We start from the raw sequence: 21,809 nt of genomic DNA on the forward strand, positions 1-21,809 counted from the left end.
GTATAATGACAACACTACTAATATTTGTATTATAGTTTGAACAGAAGGAACATCCCTTTCAGCAATTGTTGGTTATTAGTATAATGACAACACTACCAATATTTGTATTATAGTTTGAAGACAAGAAATATCCCTTCCAGCTAATTTTTGTTATTAGTATAATGAAAACACTACTAATATTCGCATTATAGTTTGAAGACAAGGATCATCCCTTTCAACTACTTTTGGTTATTAGTATAATGACAACACTACTAATATTTGTATTATAGTTTGAACAGAAAGAACATCCCCTTCAGCTACTTTTGGTTATTAGTATAATGACAACACTACTAATATTTGTATTATAGTTTGAACAGAAGGAACATCCCTTTCAGCTATTGTTGATTATTAGTATAATGACAACACTACTAATATTTGTATTATAGTTTGAACAGAAGGAACATCCCTTTCAGCTATTGTTGGTTATTAGTATAATGACAACACTACCAATATTTGTATTATAGTTTGAAGACAAGAAATATCCCTTCCAGCTAATTTTTGTTATTAGTATAATGAAAACACTACTAATATTCGCATTATAGTTTGAAGACAAGGATCATCCCTTTCAACTACTTCTGGTTATTAGTATAATGACAACACTACTAATATTTGTATTATAGTTTGAACAGAAGGAACATCCCTTTCAGCTACATTTGATTATTAGTATAATGACAACACTACTAACATTTGTATTATACTTTGAAGACAAGGAACATCCCTTACAGCTACTTTTGGTTATTAGTATAATGACAACACTACTAATATTTGTATTATAGTTTGAACAGAAAGAACATCCCCTTCAGCTACTTTTGGTTATTAGTATAATGACAACACTACTAATATTTGTATTATAGTTTGAACAGAAGGAACATCCCTTTCAGCTATTGTTGGTTATTAGTATAATGACAACACTACTAATATTTGTATTATAGTTTGAACAGAAAGAACATCCCTTTCAGCTATTGTTGGTTATTAGTATAATGACAACACTACTAATATTTGTATTATAGTTTTAACAGAAGGAGCATCCCTGTCAGCTACTTTTGGTTATTAGTATAATGACAACACTACTAACATTTGTATTATAGTTTGAAGACAAGGAACATCCCTTTCAGCTACTTTTGGTTAATAGTATAATGACAACACTACCAATATTTGTATAATAGTTTGAAGACAAGGAACATCCCTTACAACTACTTTTTGTTATTAGTATAATGACAACACTACTAATATTTGTATTATAGTTTGAACAGAAGGAACTTTCCTTCCAGCTACTTTTGGTTATTAGTATAATGACAACACTACTAATATTTGTATTATAGTTTGAACAGAAGGAACATCCCTTTCAGCTACTTTTGGTTATTAGTATAATGACAACACTACCAATATTTGTATTATAGTTTGAACAGAAGGAGCATCCCTTTCAGCTATTGTTGGTTATTAGTATAATGACAACACTACTAATATTTGTATTATAGTTTGAAGACAAGGAACATCCCTTCCAGCTACTTTTGGTTATTAGTATAATGACAACACTACCAATATTTGTATTATAGTTTGAAGACAAGAAATATCCCTTCCAGCTAATTTTTGTTATTAGTATAATGAAAACACTACTAATATTCGCATTATAGTTTGAAGACAAGGAACATCCCTTCCAGCTACTTTTGGTTATTAGTATAATGACAACACTACTAACATTTGTATTATAGTTTGAACAAAAAGAACACCCCTTTCAGCTACTTTTGGTTATTAGTATAATGACAACACTACTAATATTTGTATTATAGTTTGAACAGAAGGAACATCCCTTTCAGCTACTTTTGGTTATTAGTATAATGACAACACTACTAATATTCGCATTATAGTTTGAAGACAAGGAACATCCCTTCCAGCTACTTTTGGTTATTAATATAATGACAACACTACTAATATTTGTATTATAGTTTGAACAGAAGGAACATCTCTTTTAGCTACTTTTGGTTAATAGTATAATGACAAAACTACCAATATTTGTATTATAATTTGAAGACAAGAAATATCCCTTCCAGCTAATTTTTGTTATCAGTAAAATGAAAACACTACTAATATTCGCATTATAGTTTGAAGACAAGGAACATCCCTTCCAGCTACTTTTGGTTATTAATATAATGACAACACTACTAATATTTGTATTATAGTTTTAACAGAAGGAGAATCCCTTTCAGCTATTGTTGGTTATTAGTATAATGACAACACTACTAATATTTGTATTATAATTTTAACAGAAGGAGCATCCCTTTCAGCTATTGTTGGTTATTAGTATAATGACAACACTACTAATATTTGTATTATAGTTTGAACAGAAGTAGCATCCCTTTCAGCTATTGTTGGTTATTAGTATAATGACAACACTACCAATATTTGTATTATTGTTTGAACAGAAGGAGCATCCCTTTCAGCTATTGTTGGTTATTAGTATAATGACAACACTACTAATATTTGTATTATAGTTTTAACAGAAGGAGCATCCCTTTCAGTTACATTTGATTATTAGTATAATGACAACACTACTAACATTTGTATTATAGTTTGAAAACAAGGAACATCCCTTACAGCTACTTTTGGTTATTAGTATAATGACAACACTACTAATATTTGTATTATAGTTTGAACAGAAGGAACATCCCATTCAGTTACATTTGATTATTAGTATAATGAAAACACTACTAACATTTGTATTACACTTTGAAGACAAGGAACATCCCTTACAGCTACTTTTGGTTATTAGTATAATGACAACACTACTAATATTTGTATTATAGTTTGAACAGAAGGAACATCCCTTTCAGCTATTGTTGGTTATTAGTATAATGCCAACACTACTAATATTTGTATTATAGTTTTAACAGAAGGAACATCCCCTTCAGCTTCTTTTGGTTATTAGTATAATGACAACGCTACTAATATTTGTATTATAGTTTGAACAGAAGGAACATCCCTTTCAGCTATTGTTGGTTATTAGTATAATGACAACACTACTAACATTAGTATTATAGTTTGAAGACAAGGATCATCCCTTTCAACTACTTCTGGTTAATAGTATAATGACAACACTACTAATATTTGTATTATAGTTTGAACAGAAGGAACATCCCTTTCAGCTACATTTGATTATTAGTATAATGAAAACACTACTAACATTTGTATTATACTTTGAAGACAAGGAACATCCCTTACAGCTACTTTTGGTTATTAGTATAATGACAACACTACTAATATTTGTATTATAGTTTGAACAGAAGGAACATCTCTTTCAGCTACTTTTGGTTATTAGTATAATGACAACACTACTAATATTTGTATTATAGTTTGAACAGAAGGAACATCCCCTTCAGCTTCTTTTGGTTATTAGTATAATGACAACGCTACTAATATTTGTATTATAGTTTGAACAGAAGGAACATCCCTTTCAGCTATTGTTGGTTATTAGTATAATGACAACACTACTAATATTTGTATTATAGTTTTAACAGAAGGAGCATCCCTTTCAGCTACTTTTGGTTATTAGTATAATGACAACACTACTAACATTTGTATTATACTTTGAAGACAAGGAACATCCCTTCTAGCTACTTTTGGTTATTAATATATTGACAACACAACTAATATTTGTATTATAGTTTGAACAGAAGGAACATCCCTTTCAGCTACTTTTGGTTATTAGTATAATGACAACACTACCAATATTTGTATTATAGTTTGAAGACAAGGAACATCCCTTACAGCTACTTTTGGTTATTAGTATAATGACAACACTACTAATATTTGTATTATAGTTTGAACAGAAGGAACTTTCCTTCCAGCAACTTTTGGTTATTAGTATAATGACAACACTACTAATATTTGTATTATAGTTTGAACAGAAGGAACATCCCTTTCAGCAACTTTTGGTTATTAGTATAATGACAACACTACTAATATTTGTATTATAGTTTGAACAGAAGGAACATCTCTTTCTGCTATTGTTGGTTATTAGTATAATGACAACACTACTAATATTTGAATTATAGTTTTAACAGAAGGAGCATCCCTTTCAGCTATTGTTGGTTATTAGTATAATGACAACACTACTAATATTTGTATTATAGTTTTAACAGAAGGAGCATCCCTTTCAGCTATTGTTGGTTATTAGTATAATGACAACACTACTAATATTTGTATTATAGTTTGAACAGAAGGAGCATCCCTTTCAGCTATTGTTGGTTATTAGTATAATGACAACACTACCAATATTTGTATTATAGTTTGAACAGAAGGAACATCCCTTTCAGCTATTGTTGGTTATTAGTATAATGACAACACTACCAATATTTGTATTATAGTTTGAACAGAAGGAGCATCCCTTTCAGCTATTGTTGGTTATTAGTATAATGACAACACTACTAATATTTGTATTATAGTTTGAAGACAAGGAACATCCCTTCCAGCTACTTTTGGTTATTAGTCTAATGACAACACTACCAATATTTGTATTATAGTTTGAACAGAAGGAGCATCCCTTTCAGCTATTGTTGGTTATTAGTATAATGACAACACTACCAATATTTGTATTATAGTTTGAAGACAAAGAACATCCCTTCCAGCTACTTTTGGTTATTAGTATAATAACAACACTACCAATATTTGTATTATAGTTTGAAGACAAGGAACATCCCTTACAGCTACTTTTGGTTATTAGCATAATGACAACACTACCAATATTTGTATTATAGTTTGAAGTTAAGAAATATCCCTACCAGCTAATTTTTGTTATTAGTATAATGAAAACACTACTAATATTCGCATTATAGTTTGAAGACAAGGATCATGCCTTTCAACTACTTCTGGTTATTAGTATAATGACAACACTACCAATATTTGTATTATAGTTTGAACAGAAGGAATATCCCTTTCAGCTACATTTAGTTCTTAGTATAATGACAACACTACTAACATTTGTATTATAGTTTGAAGACAAGGAACATCCCTTCCAGCTACTTTTGGTTATTAATATAATGACAACACTACTAATATTTGTATTATAGTTTGAACAGAAGGAACATCCCTTTCAGCTACTTTTGGTTATTAGTATAATGACAAAACTACCAATATTTGTATTATAATTTGAAGACCAGAAATATCCCTTCCAGCTAATTTTTGTTATCAGTATAATGAAAACACTACTAATATTCGCATTATAGTTTGAAGACAAGGAACATCCCTTCCAGCTACTTTTGGTTATTAATATAATGACAACACTACTAATATTTGTATTATAGTTTGAACAGAAAGAACATCCCCTTCAGCTACTTTTGGTTATTAGTATAATGACAACACTACTAATATTTGTATTATAGTTTGAACAGAAGGAACATCCCCTTCAGCTACTTTTGGTTATTAGTATAATGACAACACTACTAATATTTGTATTATAGTTTGAACAGAAGGAACATCCCTTTCAGCTATTGTTGGTTATTAGTATAATGACAACACTACTAATATTTGTATTATAGTTTGAACAGAAGGAACATCCCTTTCAGCTACTTTTGGTTATTAGTATAATGACAACACTACTAATATTTGTATTATAGTTTGAAGACAAGGAACATCCCTTCTAGCTACTTTTGGTTATTAATATAATGACAACACTACTAATATTTGTATTATAGTTTGAACAGAAGGAACATCCCTTTCAGCTACTTTTGGTTATTAGTATAATGACAACACTACCAATATTTGTATTATAGTTTGAAGACAAGGAACATTTCTTACAGCTACTTTTGGTTATTAGTATAATGACAACACTACTAATATTTGTATTATAGTTTGAACAGAAGGAACATCCCTTCCAGCTACTTTTGGTTATTAGTATAATGACAACACTACTAATATTTGTATTATAGTTTGAACAGAAGGAACATCCCTTTCAGCTACTTTTGGTTATTAGTATAATGACAACACTACTAAATTTGTATTATAGTTTGAACAGAAGGAACATCCCTTTCAGCTATTGTTGGTTATTAGTATAATGACAACACTACTAATATTTGTATTATAGTTTGAACAGAAGGAGCATCCCTTTCAGCTATTGTTGGTTATTAGTATAATGACAACACTACTAATATTTGTATTATAGTTTGAACAGAAGGAGCATCCCTTTCAGCTATTGTTGGTTATTAGTATAATGACAACACTACTAAATTTGTATTATAGTTTGAACAGAAGGAACATCCCTTTCAGCTATTGTTGGTTATTAGTATAATGACAACACTACTAATATTTGTATTATAGTTTGAACAGAAGGAACATCCCTTTCAGCTATTGTTGGTTATTAGTATAATGACAACACTACTAATATTTGTATTATAGTTTGAACAGAAGGAACATCCCTTTCAGCTATTGTTGGTTATTAGTATAATGACAACACTACTAATATTTGTATTATAGTTTGAAGACAAGGAACATCCCTTCCAGCTACTTTTGGTTATTAGTATAATGACAACACTACTAATATTTGTATTATAGTTTGAACAGAAGGAACATCCCTTTCAGCTATTGTTGGTTATTAGTATAATGACAACACTACTAATATTTGTATTATAGTTTGAAGACAAGGAACATCCCTTCCAGCTACTTTTGGTTATTAGTATAATGACAACACTACTAATATTTGTATTATAGTTTGAAGACAAGGAACATCCCTTACAGCTACTTTTGGTTATTAGTATAATGACAACACTACTAATATTTGTATTATAGTTTGAAGTTAAGAAACATCCCTTCCAGCTAATTTTTGTTATTAGTATAATGAAACACTACTAATATTTGTATTATAGTTTGAAGACAAGGAACATCCCTTTCAGCTACTTTTGGTTATTAGTATAATGACAACACTACTAATATTTGTATTATAGTTTGAACAGAAGGAACATCCCTTTCAGCTACATTTGGTTATTAGTATAATGACAACACTACTAATATTTGTATTATAGTTTGAAGACAAGGAACATCCCTTCCAGCTACTTTTGGTTATTAGTATAATGACAACACTACTAATATTTGTATTATAGTTTGAACAGAAGGAACATCCCTTTCAGCTACTTTTGGTTATTAGTATAATGACAACACTACCAATATTTGTATTATAGTTTGAAGACAAGAAACATCCCTTCCAGCTAATTTTGGTTATTAGTATAATGAAAACACTACTAATATTTGTATTATAGTTTGAAGACAAGGAACATCCCTTCCAGCTACTTTTGGTTATTAGTATAATGACAACACTACTAATATTTGTATTATAGTTTGAACAGAAAGAACATCCCTTCAGCTACTTTTGGTTATTAGTATAATGACAACACTACTAATATTTGTATTATAGTTTGAACAGAAGGAACATCCCTTTCAGCTATTGTTGGTTATTAGTATAATGACAACACTACTAATATTTGTATTATAGTTTGAACAGAAGGAACATCCCTTTCAGCTATTGTTGGTTATTAGTATAATGACAACACTACTAATATTTGTATTATAGTTTGAAGACAAGGAACATCCCTTCCAGCTACTTTTTGGTTATTAGTATAATGACAACACTACTAATATTTGTATTATAGTTTGAAGACAAGGAACATCCCTTTCAGCTACTTTTGGTTATTAGTATAATGACAACACTACTAATATTTGTATTATAGTTTGAACAGAAGGAACATCCCTTTCAGCTACATTTGGTTATTAGTATAATGACAACACTACTAATATTTGTATTATAGTTTGAAGACAAGGAACATCCCTTACAGCTACTTTTGGTTATTAGTATAATGACAACACTACTAATATTTGTATTATAGTTTGAACAGAAGGAACATCCCTTCAGCTACTTTTGGTTATTAGTATAATGACAACACTACTAATATTTGTATTATAGTTTGAACAGAAGGAACATCCCTTTCAGCTATTGTTGGTTATTAGTATAATGACAACACTACTAATATTTGTATTATAGTTTGAACAGAAGGAACATCCCTTTCAGCTATTGTTGGTTATTAGTATAATGACAACACTACTAATATTTGTATTATAGTTTTAACAGAAGGAGCATCCCTTTCAGCTACTTTTGGTTATTAGTATAATGACAACACTACTAACATTTGTATTATAGTTTGAAGACAAGGAACATCCCTTTCAGCTACTTTTGGTTATTAGTATAATGACAACACTACTAATATTTGTATTATAGTTTGAAGACAAGGAACATCCCTTACAGCTACTTTTTGTTATTAGTATAATGACAACACTACTAATATTTGTATTATAGTTTGAACAGAAGGAACATCCCTTCCAGCTACTTTTGGTTATTAGTATAATGACAACACTACTAATATTTGTATTATAGTTTGAACAGAAGGAACATCCCTTTCAGCTACTTTTGGTTATTAGTATAATGACAACACTACTAATATTTGTATTATAGTTTGAACAGAAGGAACATCCCTTTCAGCTATTGTTGGTTATTAGTATAATGACAACACTACTAATATTTGTATTATAGTTTGAAGACAAGGAACATCCCTTCCAGCTACTTTTGGTTATTAGTATAATGACAACACTACCAATATTTGTATTATAGTTTGAAGACAAGGAACATCCCTTCCAGCTACTTTTGGTTATTAGTATAATGACAACACTACTAATATTTGTATTATAGTTTGAAGACAAGGAACATCCCTTCCAGCTACTTTTGGTTATTAGTATAATGACAACACTACTAATATTTGTATTATAGTTTGAACAGAAGGAACATCCCTTTCAGCTACTTTTGGTTATTAGTATAATGACAACACTACTAATATTTGTATTATAGTTTGAACAGAAGGAACATCCCTTTCAGCTACTTTTGGTTATTAGTATAATGACAACACTACTAATATTTGTATTATAGTTTGAAGACAAGGAACATCCCTTCCAGCTACTTTTGGTTATTAATATAATGACAACACTACTAATATTTGTATTATAGTTTGAACAGAAGGAACATCCCTTTAGCTACTTTTGGTTATTAGTATAATGACAAAACTACTAATATTTGTATTATAGTTTGAAGACAAGAAACATCCCTTCCAGCTAATTTTTTTGTTATTAGTATAATGAAAACACTACTAATATTCGCATTATAGTTTGAAGACAAGGAACATCCCTTCCAGCTACTTTTGGTTATTAATATAATGACAACACTACTAATATTTGTATTATAGTTTTAACAGAAGGAACATCCCTTTCAGCTATTGTTGGTTATTAGTATAATGACAACACTACTAATATTTGTATTATAGTTTTAACAGAAGGAGCATCCCTTTCAGCTATTGTTGGTTATTAGTATAATGACAACACTACTAATATTTGTATTATAGTTTGAACAGAAGGAGCATCCCTTTCAGCTATTGTTGGTTATTAGTATAATGACAACACTACTAATATTTGTATTATAGTTTGAACAGAAGGAACATCCCTTTCAGCTATTGTTGGTTATTAGTATAATGACAACACTACTAATATTTGTATTATAGTTTTAACAGAAGGAGCATCCCTTTCAGCTACATTTGGTTATTAGTATAATGACAACACTACTAATATTTGTATTATAGTTTGAAAACAAGGAACATCCCTTACAGCTACTTTTGGTTATTAGTATAATGACAACACTACTAATATTTGTATTATAGTTTGAACAGAAGGAACATCCCTTTCAGCTACATTTGATTATTAGTATAATGACAACACTACTAACATTTGTATTATAGTTTGAAGACAAGGAACATCCCTTACAGCTACTTTTGGTTATTAGTATAATGACAACACTACTAATATTTGTATTATAGTTTGAACAGAAGGAACATCCCTTTCAGCTATTGTTGGTTATTAGTATAATGACAACACTACTAATATTTGTATTATAGTTTGAACAGAAGGAACATCCCTTCAGCTTCTTTTGGTTATTAGTATAATGACAACACTACTAATATTTGTATTATAGTTTGAACAGAAGGAACATCCCTTTCAGCTATTGTTGGTTATTAGTATAATGACAACACTACTAATATTTGTATTATAGTTTGAAGACAAGGATCATCCCTTTCAACTACTTCTGGTTATTAGTATAATGACAACACTACTAATATTTGTATTATAGTTTGAACAGAAGGAACATCCCTTTCAGCTACATTTGATTATTAGTATAATGACAACACTACTAACATTTGTATTATACTTTGAAGACAAGGAACATCCCTTACAGCTACTTTTGGTTATTAGTATAATGACAACACTACTAATATTTGTATTATAGTTTGAACAGAAGGAACATCCCTTTCAGCTACTTTTGGTTATTAGTATAATGACAACACTACTAATATTTGTATTATAGTTTGAACAGAAGGAACATCCCTTCAGCTTCTTTTGGTTATTAGTATAATGACAACACTACTAATATTTGTATTATAGTTTGAACAGAAGGAACATCCCTTTCAGCTATTTTTGGTTATTAGTATAATGACAACACTACTAATATTTGTATTATAGTTTGAACAGAAGGAACATCCCTTTCAGCTACTTTTGGTTATTAGTATAATGACAACGCTACTAATATTTGTATTATAGTTTGAAGACAAGGAACATCCCTTCAGCTACTTTTGGTTATTAATATAATGACAACACTACTAATATTTGTATTATAGTTTGAACAGAAGGAACATCCCTTTCAGCTACTTTTGGTTATTAGTATAATGACAACACTACCAATATTTGTATTATAGTTTGAAGACAAGGAACATCCCTTACAGCTACTTTTGGTTATTAGTATAATGACAACACTACTAATATTTGTATTATAGTTTGAACAGAAGGAACATCCCTTCCAGCTACTTTTGGTTATTAGTATAATGACAACACTACTAATATTTGTATTATAGTTTGAACAGAAGGAACATCCCTTTCAGCTACTTTTGGTTATTAGTATAATGACAACACTACTAATATTTGTATTATAGTTTGAACAGAAGGAACATCCCTTTCAGCTATTGTTGGTTATTAGTATAATGACAACACTACTAATATTTGTATTATAGTTTGAACAGAAGGAACATCCCTTTCAGCTATTGTTGGTTATTAGTATAATGACAACACTACTAATATTTGTATTATAGTTTGAACAGAAGGAACATCCCTTTCAGCTATTTTTGGTTATTAGTATAATGACAACACTACTAATATTTGTATTATAGTTTGAACAGAAGGAACATCCCTTTCAGCTATTTTGGTTATTAGTATAATGACAACACTACTAATATTTGTATTATAGTTTGAACAGAAGGAACATCCCTTTCAGCTATTGTTGGTTATTAGTATAATGACAACACTACTAATATTTGTATTATAGTTTGAACAGAAGGAACATCCCTTTCAGCTATTGTTGGTTATTAGTATAATGACAACACTACTAATATTTGTATTATAGTTTGAAGACAAGGAACATCCCTTCCAGCTACTTTTGGTTATTAGTATAATGACAACACTACTAATATTTGTATTATAGTTTGAACAGAAGGAACATCCCTTTCAGCTATTTTGGTTATTAGTATAATGACAACACTACTAATATTTGTATTATAGTTTGAAGACAAGGAACATCCCTTCCAGCTACTTTTGGTTATTAGTATAATGACAACACTACTAATATTTGTATTATAGTTTGAAGACAAGGAACATCCCTTACAGCTACTTTTGGTTATTAGTATAATGACAACACTACCAATATTTGTATTATAGTTTGAACAGTTAAGAAATATCCCTACCAGCTATATTTTTTATTAGTATAATGACAACACTACTAATATTTGTATTATAGTTTGAAGACAAGGAACATCCCTTTCAGCTACTTTTGGTTATTAGTATAATGACAACACTACTAATATTTGTATTATAGTTTGAACAGAAGGAACATCCCTTTCAGCTACATTTGGTTATTAGTATAATGACAACACTACTAACATTTGTATTATAGTTTGAAGACAAGGAACATCCCTTCCAGCTACTTTTGGTTATTAATATAATGACAACACTACTAATATTTGTATTATAGTTTGAACAGAAGGAACATCCCTTTCAGCTACTTTTGGTTATTAGTATAATGACAACACTACTAATATTTGTATTATAGTTTGAAGACAAGAAATATCCCTTCCAGCTAATTTTTTGTTATTAGTATAATGAAAACACTACTAATATTCGCATTATAGTTTGAAGACAAGGAACATCCCTTCCAGCTACTTTTGGTTATTAGTATAATGACAACACTACTAATATTTGTATTATAGTTTGAACAGAAGGAACATCCCTTTCAGCTACTTTTGGTTATTAGTATAATGACAACACTACTAATATTTGTATTATAGTTTGAAGACAAGGAACATCCCTTACAGCTACTTTTGGTTATTAGTATAATGACAACACTACTAATATTTGTATTATAGTTTGAACAGAAGGAACATCCCTTTCAGCTACTTTTTGGTTATTAGTATAATGACAACACTACTAATATTTGTATTATAGTTTTAACAGAAGGAGCATCCCTTTCAGCTATTGTTGGTTATTAGTATAATGACAACACTACTAAATTTGTATTATAGTTTGAACAGAAGGAACATCCCTTTCAGCTATTGTTGGTTATTAGTATAATGACAACACTACTAATATTTGTATTATAGTTTGAACAGAAGGAACATCCCTTTCAGCTATTGTTGGTTATTAGTATAATGACAACACTACTAATATTTGTATTATAGTTTGAACAGAAGGAACATCCCTTTCAGCTACTTTTGGTTATTAGTATAATGACAACACTACTAATATTTGTATTATAGTTTGAAGACAAGGAACATCCCTTACAGCTACTTTTGGTTATTAGTATAATGACAACACTACTAATATTTGTATTATAGTTTGAACAGAAGGAACATCCCTTTCAGCTATTGTTGGTTATTAGTATAATGACAACACTACTAATATTTGTATTATAGTTTGAACAGAAGGAACATCCCTTTCAGCTACATTTTGGTTATTAGTATAATGACAACACTACTAATATTTGTATTATAGTTTGAACAGAAGGAACATCCCTTTCAGCTATTGTTGGTTATTAGTATAATGACAACACTACTAATATTTGTATTATAGTTTGAACAGAAGGAACATCCCTTTCAGCTACTTTTGGTTATTAGTATAATGACAACACTACTAATATTTGTATTATAGTTTGAAGACAAGGAACATCCCTTTCAGCTACTTTTGGTTATTAGTATAATGACAACACTACTAATATTTGTATTATAGTTTGAACAGAAGGAACATCCCTTTCAGCTACTTTTGGTTATTAGTATAATGACAACACTACTAATATTTGTATTATAGTTTGAAGACAAGGAACATCCCTTTCAGCTACTTTTGGTTATTAGTATAATGACAACACTACTAATATTTGTATTATAGTTTGAACAGAAGGAACATCCCTTTCAGCTACTTTTGGTTATTAGTATAATGACAACACTACTAATATTTGTATTATAGTTTGAACAGAAGGAACATCCCTTTCAGCTATTGTTGGTTATTAGTATAATGACAACACTACTAATATTTGTATTATAGTTTGAAGACAAGGAACATCCCTTCCAGCTACTTTTGGTTATTAGTATAATGACAACACTACTAATATTTGTATTATAGTTTGAAGACAAGGAACATCCCTTCCAGCTACTTTTGGTTATTAGTATAATGACAACACTACTAATATTTGTATTATAGTTTGAAGACAAGGAACATCCCTTCCAGCTACTTTTGGTTATTAGTATAATGACAACACTACTAATATTTGTATTATAGTTTGAACAGAAGGAACATCCCTTTCAGCTACTTTTGGTTATTAGTATAATGACAACACTACTAATATTTGTATTATAGTTTGAAGAGAAGGAACATCCCTTTCAGCTACTTTTGGTTATTAGTATAATGACAACACTACTAATATTTGTATTATAGTTTGAAGACAAGGAACATCCCTTCCAGCTACTTTTGGTTATTAGTATAATGACAACACTACTAATATTTGTATTATAGTTTGAACAGAAGGAACATCCCTTTCAGCTACTTTTGGTTATTAGTATAATGACAACACTACTAATATTTGTATTATAGTTTGAAGACAAGGAACATCCCTTTCAGCTACTTTTGGTTATTAGTATAATGACAACACTACTAATATTTGTATTATAGTTTGAACAGAAGGAACATCCCTTTCAGCTACTTTTGGTTATTAGTATAATGACAACACTACTAATATTTGTATTATAGTTTGAACAGAAGGAACATCCCTTTCAGCTATTTTTGGTTATTAGTATAATGACAACACTACTAATATTTGTATTATAGTTTGAACAGAAGGAACATCCCTTTCAGCTATTGTTGGTTATTAGTATAATGACAACACTACTAATATTTGTATTATAGTTTGAACAGAAGGAACATCCCTTTCAGCTATTGTTGGTTATTAGTATAATGACAACACTACTAATATTTGTATTATAGTTTGAACAGAAGGAACATCCCTTTCAGCTACTTTTGGTTATTAGTATAATGACAACACTACTAATATTTGTATTATAGTTTGAAGACAAGGAACATCCCTTCAGCTACTTTTGGTTATTAGTATAATGACAACACTACTAATATTTGTATTATAGTTTGAACAGAAGGAACATCCCTTTCAGCTACTTTTGGTTATTAGTATAATGACAACACTACTAATATTTGTATTATAGTTTGAAGACAAGGAACATCCCTTTCAGCTACTTTTGGTTATTAGTATAATGACAACACTACTAATATTTGTATTATAGTTTGAACAGAAGGAACATCCCTTTCAGCTACTTTTGGTTATTAGTATAATGACAACACTACTAATATTTGTATTATAGTTTGAAGACAAGGAACATCCCTTCCAGCTACTTTTGGTTATTAGTATAATGACAACACTACTAATATTTGTATTATAGTTTGAACAGAAGGAACATCCCTTTCAGCTATTGTTGGTTATTAGTATAATGACAACACTACTAATATTTGTATTATAGTTTGAACAGAAGGAACATCCCTTCCAGCTACTTTTGGTTATTAGTATAATGACAACACTACTAATATTTGTATTATAGTTTGAAGACAAGGAACATCCCTTTCAGCTACTTTTGGTTATTAGTATAATGACAACACTACTAATATTTGTATTATAGTTTGAACAGAAGGAACATCCCTTTCAGCTACTTTTGGTTATTAGTATAATGACAACACTACTAATATTTGTATTATAGTTTGAAGACAAGGAACATCCCTTCCAGCTACTTTTGGTTATTAGTATAATGACAACACTACTAATATTTGTATTATAGTTTGAACAGAAGGAACATCCCCATCAGCTACTTTTGGTTATTAGTATAATGATAACACTACTAATATTTGTATTATAGTTTTAACAGAAGGAGCATCCCTTTCAGCTATTGTTGGTTATTAGTATAATGACAACACTACTTATATTTGTATTATAGTTTGAACAGAAGGAGCATCCCTTTCAGCTACTTTTGGTTATTAGTATAATGACAACACTACTAATATTTGTATTATAGTTTGAAGAAAAGGAACATCCCTTACAGCTACTTTTGGTTATTAGTATAATGACAACACTACTAATATTTGTATTATAGTTTGAACAGAAGGAACATCCCTTTCAGCTATTGTTGGTTATTAGTATAATGACAACACTACTAATATTTGTATTATAGTTTGAACAGAAGGAACATCCCTTTCAGCTATTTTTGGTTATTAGTATAATGACAACACTACTAATATTTGTATTATAGTTTGAACAGAAGGAACATCCCTTTCAGCTACTTTTGGTTATTAGTATAATGACAACACTACTAATATTTGTATTATAGTTTGAAGACAAGGAACATCCCTTCAGCTACTTTTGGTTATTAGTATAATGACAACACTACTAATATTTGTATTATAGTTTGAACAGAAGGAACATCCCTTTCAGCTACATTTGGTTATTAGTATAATGACAACACTACTAATATTTGTATTATAGTTTGAACACAAGGAACATCCCTTTCAGCTACTTTTGGTTATTAGTATAATGACAACACTACTAATATTTGTATTATAGTTTGAACAGAAGGAACATCCCTTTCAGCTACTTTTGGTTATTAGTATAATGACAACACTACTAATATTTGTATTATAGTTTGAACAGAAGGAACATCCCTTTCAGCTACATTTGGTTATTAGTATAATGACAACACTACTAATATTTGTATTATAGTTTGAACAGAAGGAACATCCCTTCAGCTACTTTTGGTTATTAGTATAATGACAACACTACTAATATTTGTATTATAGTTTGAACAGAAGGAACATCCCTTTCAGCTATTTTGGTTATTAGTATAATGACAACACTACTAATATTTGTATTATAGTTTGAAGACAAGGAACATCCCTTTCAGCTACTTTTGGTTATTAGTATAATGACAACACTACTAATATTTGTATTATAGTTTGAACAGAAGGAACATCCCTTTCAGCTACTTTTGGTTATTAGTATAATGACAACACTACTAATATTTGTATTATAGTTTGAAGACAAGGAACATCCCTTTCAGCTACTTTTGGTTATTAGTATAATGACAACACTACTAATATTTGTATTATAGTTTGAACACAAGGAACATCCCTTTCAGCTACTTTTGGTTATTAGTATAATGACAACACTACTAATATTTGTATTATAGTTTGAAGACAAGGAACATCCCTTCCAGCTACTTTTGGTTATTAGTATAATGACAACACTACTAATATTTGTATTATAGTTTGAACAGAAGGAACATCCCTTTCAGCTACTTTTGGTTATTAGTATAATGACAACACTACTAATATTTGTATTATAGTTTGAACAGAAGGAACATCCCTTTCAGCTACTTTTGGTTATTAGTATAATGACAACACTACTAATATTTGTATTATAGTTTTAACAGAAGGAGCATCCCTTTCAGCTACTTTTGGTTATTAGTATAATGACAACACTACTAATATTTGTATTATAGTTTGAAGACAAGGAACATCCCTTCCAGCTACTTTTGGTTATTAGTATAATGACAACACTACTAATATTTGTATTATAGTTTGAACAGAAGGAACATCCCTTTCAGCTACTTTTGGTTATTAGTATAATGACAACACTACTAATATTTGTATTATAGTTTGAAGACAAGGAACATCCCTTACAGCTACTTTTGGTTATTAGTATAATGACAACACTACTAATATTTGTATTATAGTTTGAACAGAAGGAACATCCCTTTCAGCTACTTTTGGTTATTAGTATAATGACAACACTACTAATATTTGTATTATAGTTTGAACAGAAGGAACATCCCTTTCAGCTACTTTTTGGTTATTAGTATAATGACAACACTACTAATATTTGTATTATAGTTTGAACAGAAGGAACATCCCTTTCAGCTATTGTTGGTTATTAGTATAATGACAACACTACTAATATTTGTATTATAGTTTGAACAGAAGGAACATCCCTTTCAGCTACTTTTGGTTATTAGTATAATGACAACACTACTAATATTTGTATTATAGTTTGAACAGAAGGAACATCCCTTTCAGCTACTTTTGGTTATTAGTATAATGACAACACTACTAATATTTGTATTATAGTTTGAACACAAGGAACATCCCTTTCAGCTACTTTTGGTTATTAGTATAATGACAACACTACTAATATTTGTATTATAGTTTGAACAGAAGGAACATCCCTTTCAGCTACATTTTGGTTATTAGTATAATGACAACACTACTAATATTTGTATTATAGTTTGAAGAGAAGGAACATCCCTTTCAGCTACTTTTGGTTATTAGTATAATGACAACACTACTAATATTTGTATTATAGTTTGAAGACAAGGAACATCCCTTCCAGCTACTTTTGGTTATTAGTATAATGACAACACTACTAATATTTGTATTATAGTTTGAACAGAAGGAACATCCCTTTCAGCTACTTTTTGGTTATTAGTATAATGACAACACTACTAATATTTGTATTATAGTTTGAACAGAAGGAACATCCCTTTCAGCTACTTTTGGTTATTAGTATAATGACAACACTACTAATATTTGTATTATAGTTTGAAGACAAGGAACATCCCTTTCAGCTACTTTTTGGTTATTAGTATAATGACAACACTACTAATATTTGTATTATAGTTTGAACAGAAGGAACATCCCTTTCAGCTACTTTTGGTTATTAGTATAATGACAACACTACTAATATTTGTATTATAGTTTGAAGACAAGGAACATCCCTTTCAGCTACTTTTGGTTATTAGTATAATGACAACACTACTAATATTTGTATTATAGTTTGAACAGAAGGAACATCCCTTTCAGCTACTTTTGGTTATTAGTATAATGACAACACTACTAATATTTGTATTATAGTTTGAAGACAAGGAACATCCCTTCCAGCTACTTTTGGTTATTAGTATAATGACAACACTACTAATATTTGTATTATAGTTTGAACAGAAGGAACATCCCTTTCAGCTACTTTTGGTTATTAGTATAATGACAACACTACTAATATTTGTATTATAGTTTGAAGACAAGAAACATCCCTTCCAGCTACTTTTGGTTATTAGTATAATGACAACACTACTAATATTTGTATTATAGTTTGAAGACAAGGAACATCCCTTCCAGCTACTTTTGGTTATTAGTATAATGACAACACTACTAAATTTGTATTATAGTTTGAACAGAAGGAACATCCCTTTCAGCTATTGTTGGTTATTAGTATAATGACAACACTACTAATATTTGTATTATAGTTTTAACAGAAGGAACATCCCTTTCAGCTATTGTTGGTTATTAGTATAATGACAACACTACTAATATTTGTATTATAGTTTGAACAGAAGGAACATCCCTTTCAGCTACTTTTGGTTATTAGTATAATGACAACACTACTAATATTTGTATTATAGTTTGAACAGAAGGAACATCCCTTTCAGCTATTGTTGGTTATTAGTATAATGACAACACTACTAATATTTGTATTATAGTTTGAACAGAAGGAACATCCCTTTCAGCTATTGTTGGTTATTAGTATAATGACAACACTACTAATATTTGTATTATAGTTTGAAGACAAGGAACATCCCTTCCAGCTACTTTTGGTTATTAGTATAATGACAACACTACTAATATTTGTATTATAGTTTGAACAGAAGGAACATCCCTTTCAGCTATTGTTGGTTATTAGTATAATGACAACACTACTAATATTTGTATTATAGTTTGAAGACAAGGAACATCCCTTACAGCTACTTTTGGTTATTAGTATAATGACAACACCACTAATATTTGTATTATAGTTTGAACAGAAGGAACATCCCTTTCAGCTACATTTGGTTATTAGTATAATGACAACACTACTAATATTTGTATTATAGTTTGAAGACAAGGAACATCCCTTTCAGCTACTTTTGGTTATTAGTATAATGACAACACTACTAATATTTGTATTATAGTTTGAACAGAAGGAACATCCCTTTCAGCTATTGTTGGTTATTAGTATAATGACAACACTACTAATATTTGTATTATAGTTTGAACAGAAGGAACATCCCTTTCAGCTACATTTGGTTATTAGTATAATGACAACACTACTAATATTTGTATTATAGTTTGAAGACAAGGAACATCCCTTCAGCTACTTTTGGTTATTAGTATAATGACAACACTACTAATATTTGTATTATAGTTTGAACAGAAGAAACATCCCTTTCAGTTACATTTTGATTATTAGTATAATGACAACACTACTAACATTTGTATTATACTTTGAAGACAAGGAACATCCCTTACAGCTACTTTTGGTTATTAGTATAATGACAACACTACTAATATTTGTATTATAGTTTGAACAGAAGGAACATCCCTTTCAGCTATTGTTGGTTATTAGTATAATGACAACACTACTAATATTTGTATTATAGTTTGAACAGAAGGAGCATCCCTTTCAGCTACATTTGGTTATTAGTATAATGGCAACACTACTAACATTTGTATTATAGTTTGAAGACAAGGAACATCCCTTTCAGCTACTTTTGGTTATTAGTATAATGACAACACTACTAATATTTGTATTATAGTTTGAACAGAAGGAACATCCCTTTCAGCTACATTTGGTTATTAGTATAATGACAACACTACTAATATTTGTATTATAGTTTGAAGACAAGGAACATCCCTTTCAGCTACTTTTGGTTATTAGTATAATGACAACACTACTAATATTTGTATTATAGTTTGAACAGAAGGAACATCCCTTCAGCTACTTTTGGTTATTAGTATAATGACAACACTACTAATATTTGTATTATAGTTTGAAGACAAGGAACATCCCTTCCAGCTACTTTTGGTTATTAGTATAATGACAACACTACTAATATTTGTATTATAGTTTGAACAGAAGGAACATCCCTTTCAGCTACTTTTGGTTATTAGTATAATGACAACACTACTAATATTTGTATTATAGTTTGAAGACAAGGAACATCCCTTCCAGCTACTTTTGGTTATTAGTATAATGACAACACTACTAATATTTGTATTATAGTTTGAACAGAAGGAACATCCCTTTCAGCTACTTTTGGTTATTAGTATAATGACAACACTACTAATATTTGTATTATAGTTTGAAGACAGAAGGAACATCCCTTTCAGCTACTTTTGGTTATTAGTATAATGACAACACTACTAATATTTGTATTATAGTTTGAACAGAAGGAACATCCCTTTCAGCTACTTTTGGTTATTAGTATAATGACAACACTACTAATATTTGTATTATAGTTTGAACAGAAGGAACATCCCTTTCAGCTATTGTTGGTTATTAGTATAATGACAACACTACTAATATTTGTATTATAGTTTGAACAGAAGGAACATCCCTTTCAGCTATTGTTGGTTATTAGTATAATGACAACACTACTAATATTTGTATTATAGTTTGAACAGAAGGAACATCCCTTTCAGCTATTTTTGGTTATTAGTATAATGACAACACTACTAATATTTGTATTATAGTTTGAACAGAAGGAACATCCCTTTCAGCTATTGTTGGTTATTAGTATAATGACAACACTACTAATATTTGTATTATAGTTTGAACACAAGGAACATCCCTTTCAGCTACTTTTGGTTATTAGTATAATGACAACACTACTAATATTTGTATTATAGTTTGAACAGAAGGAACATCCCTTTCAGCTACTGTTGGTTATTAGTATAATGACAACACTACTAATATTTGTATTATAGTTTGAACAGAAGGAACATCCCTTTTGTAGCTACTTTTGGTTATTAGTATAATGACAACACTACTAATATTTGTATTATAGTTTGAAGACAAGGAACATCCCTTTCAGCTACTTTTGGTTATTAGTATAATGACAACACTACTAATATTTGTATTATAGTTTGAACAGAAGGAACATCCCTTTCAGCTACTTTTGGTTATTAGTATAATGACAACACTACTAATATTTGTATTATAGTTTGAAGACAAGGAA

The sequence above is a fragment of the Tachypleus tridentatus genome, chromosome 13, assembly GCF_004210375.1.
Source record: "Tachypleus tridentatus isolate NWPU-2018 chromosome 13, ASM421037v1, whole genome shotgun sequence".
NCBI lineage: Eukaryota > Metazoa > Arthropoda > Merostomata > Xiphosura > Limulidae > Tachypleus > Tachypleus tridentatus.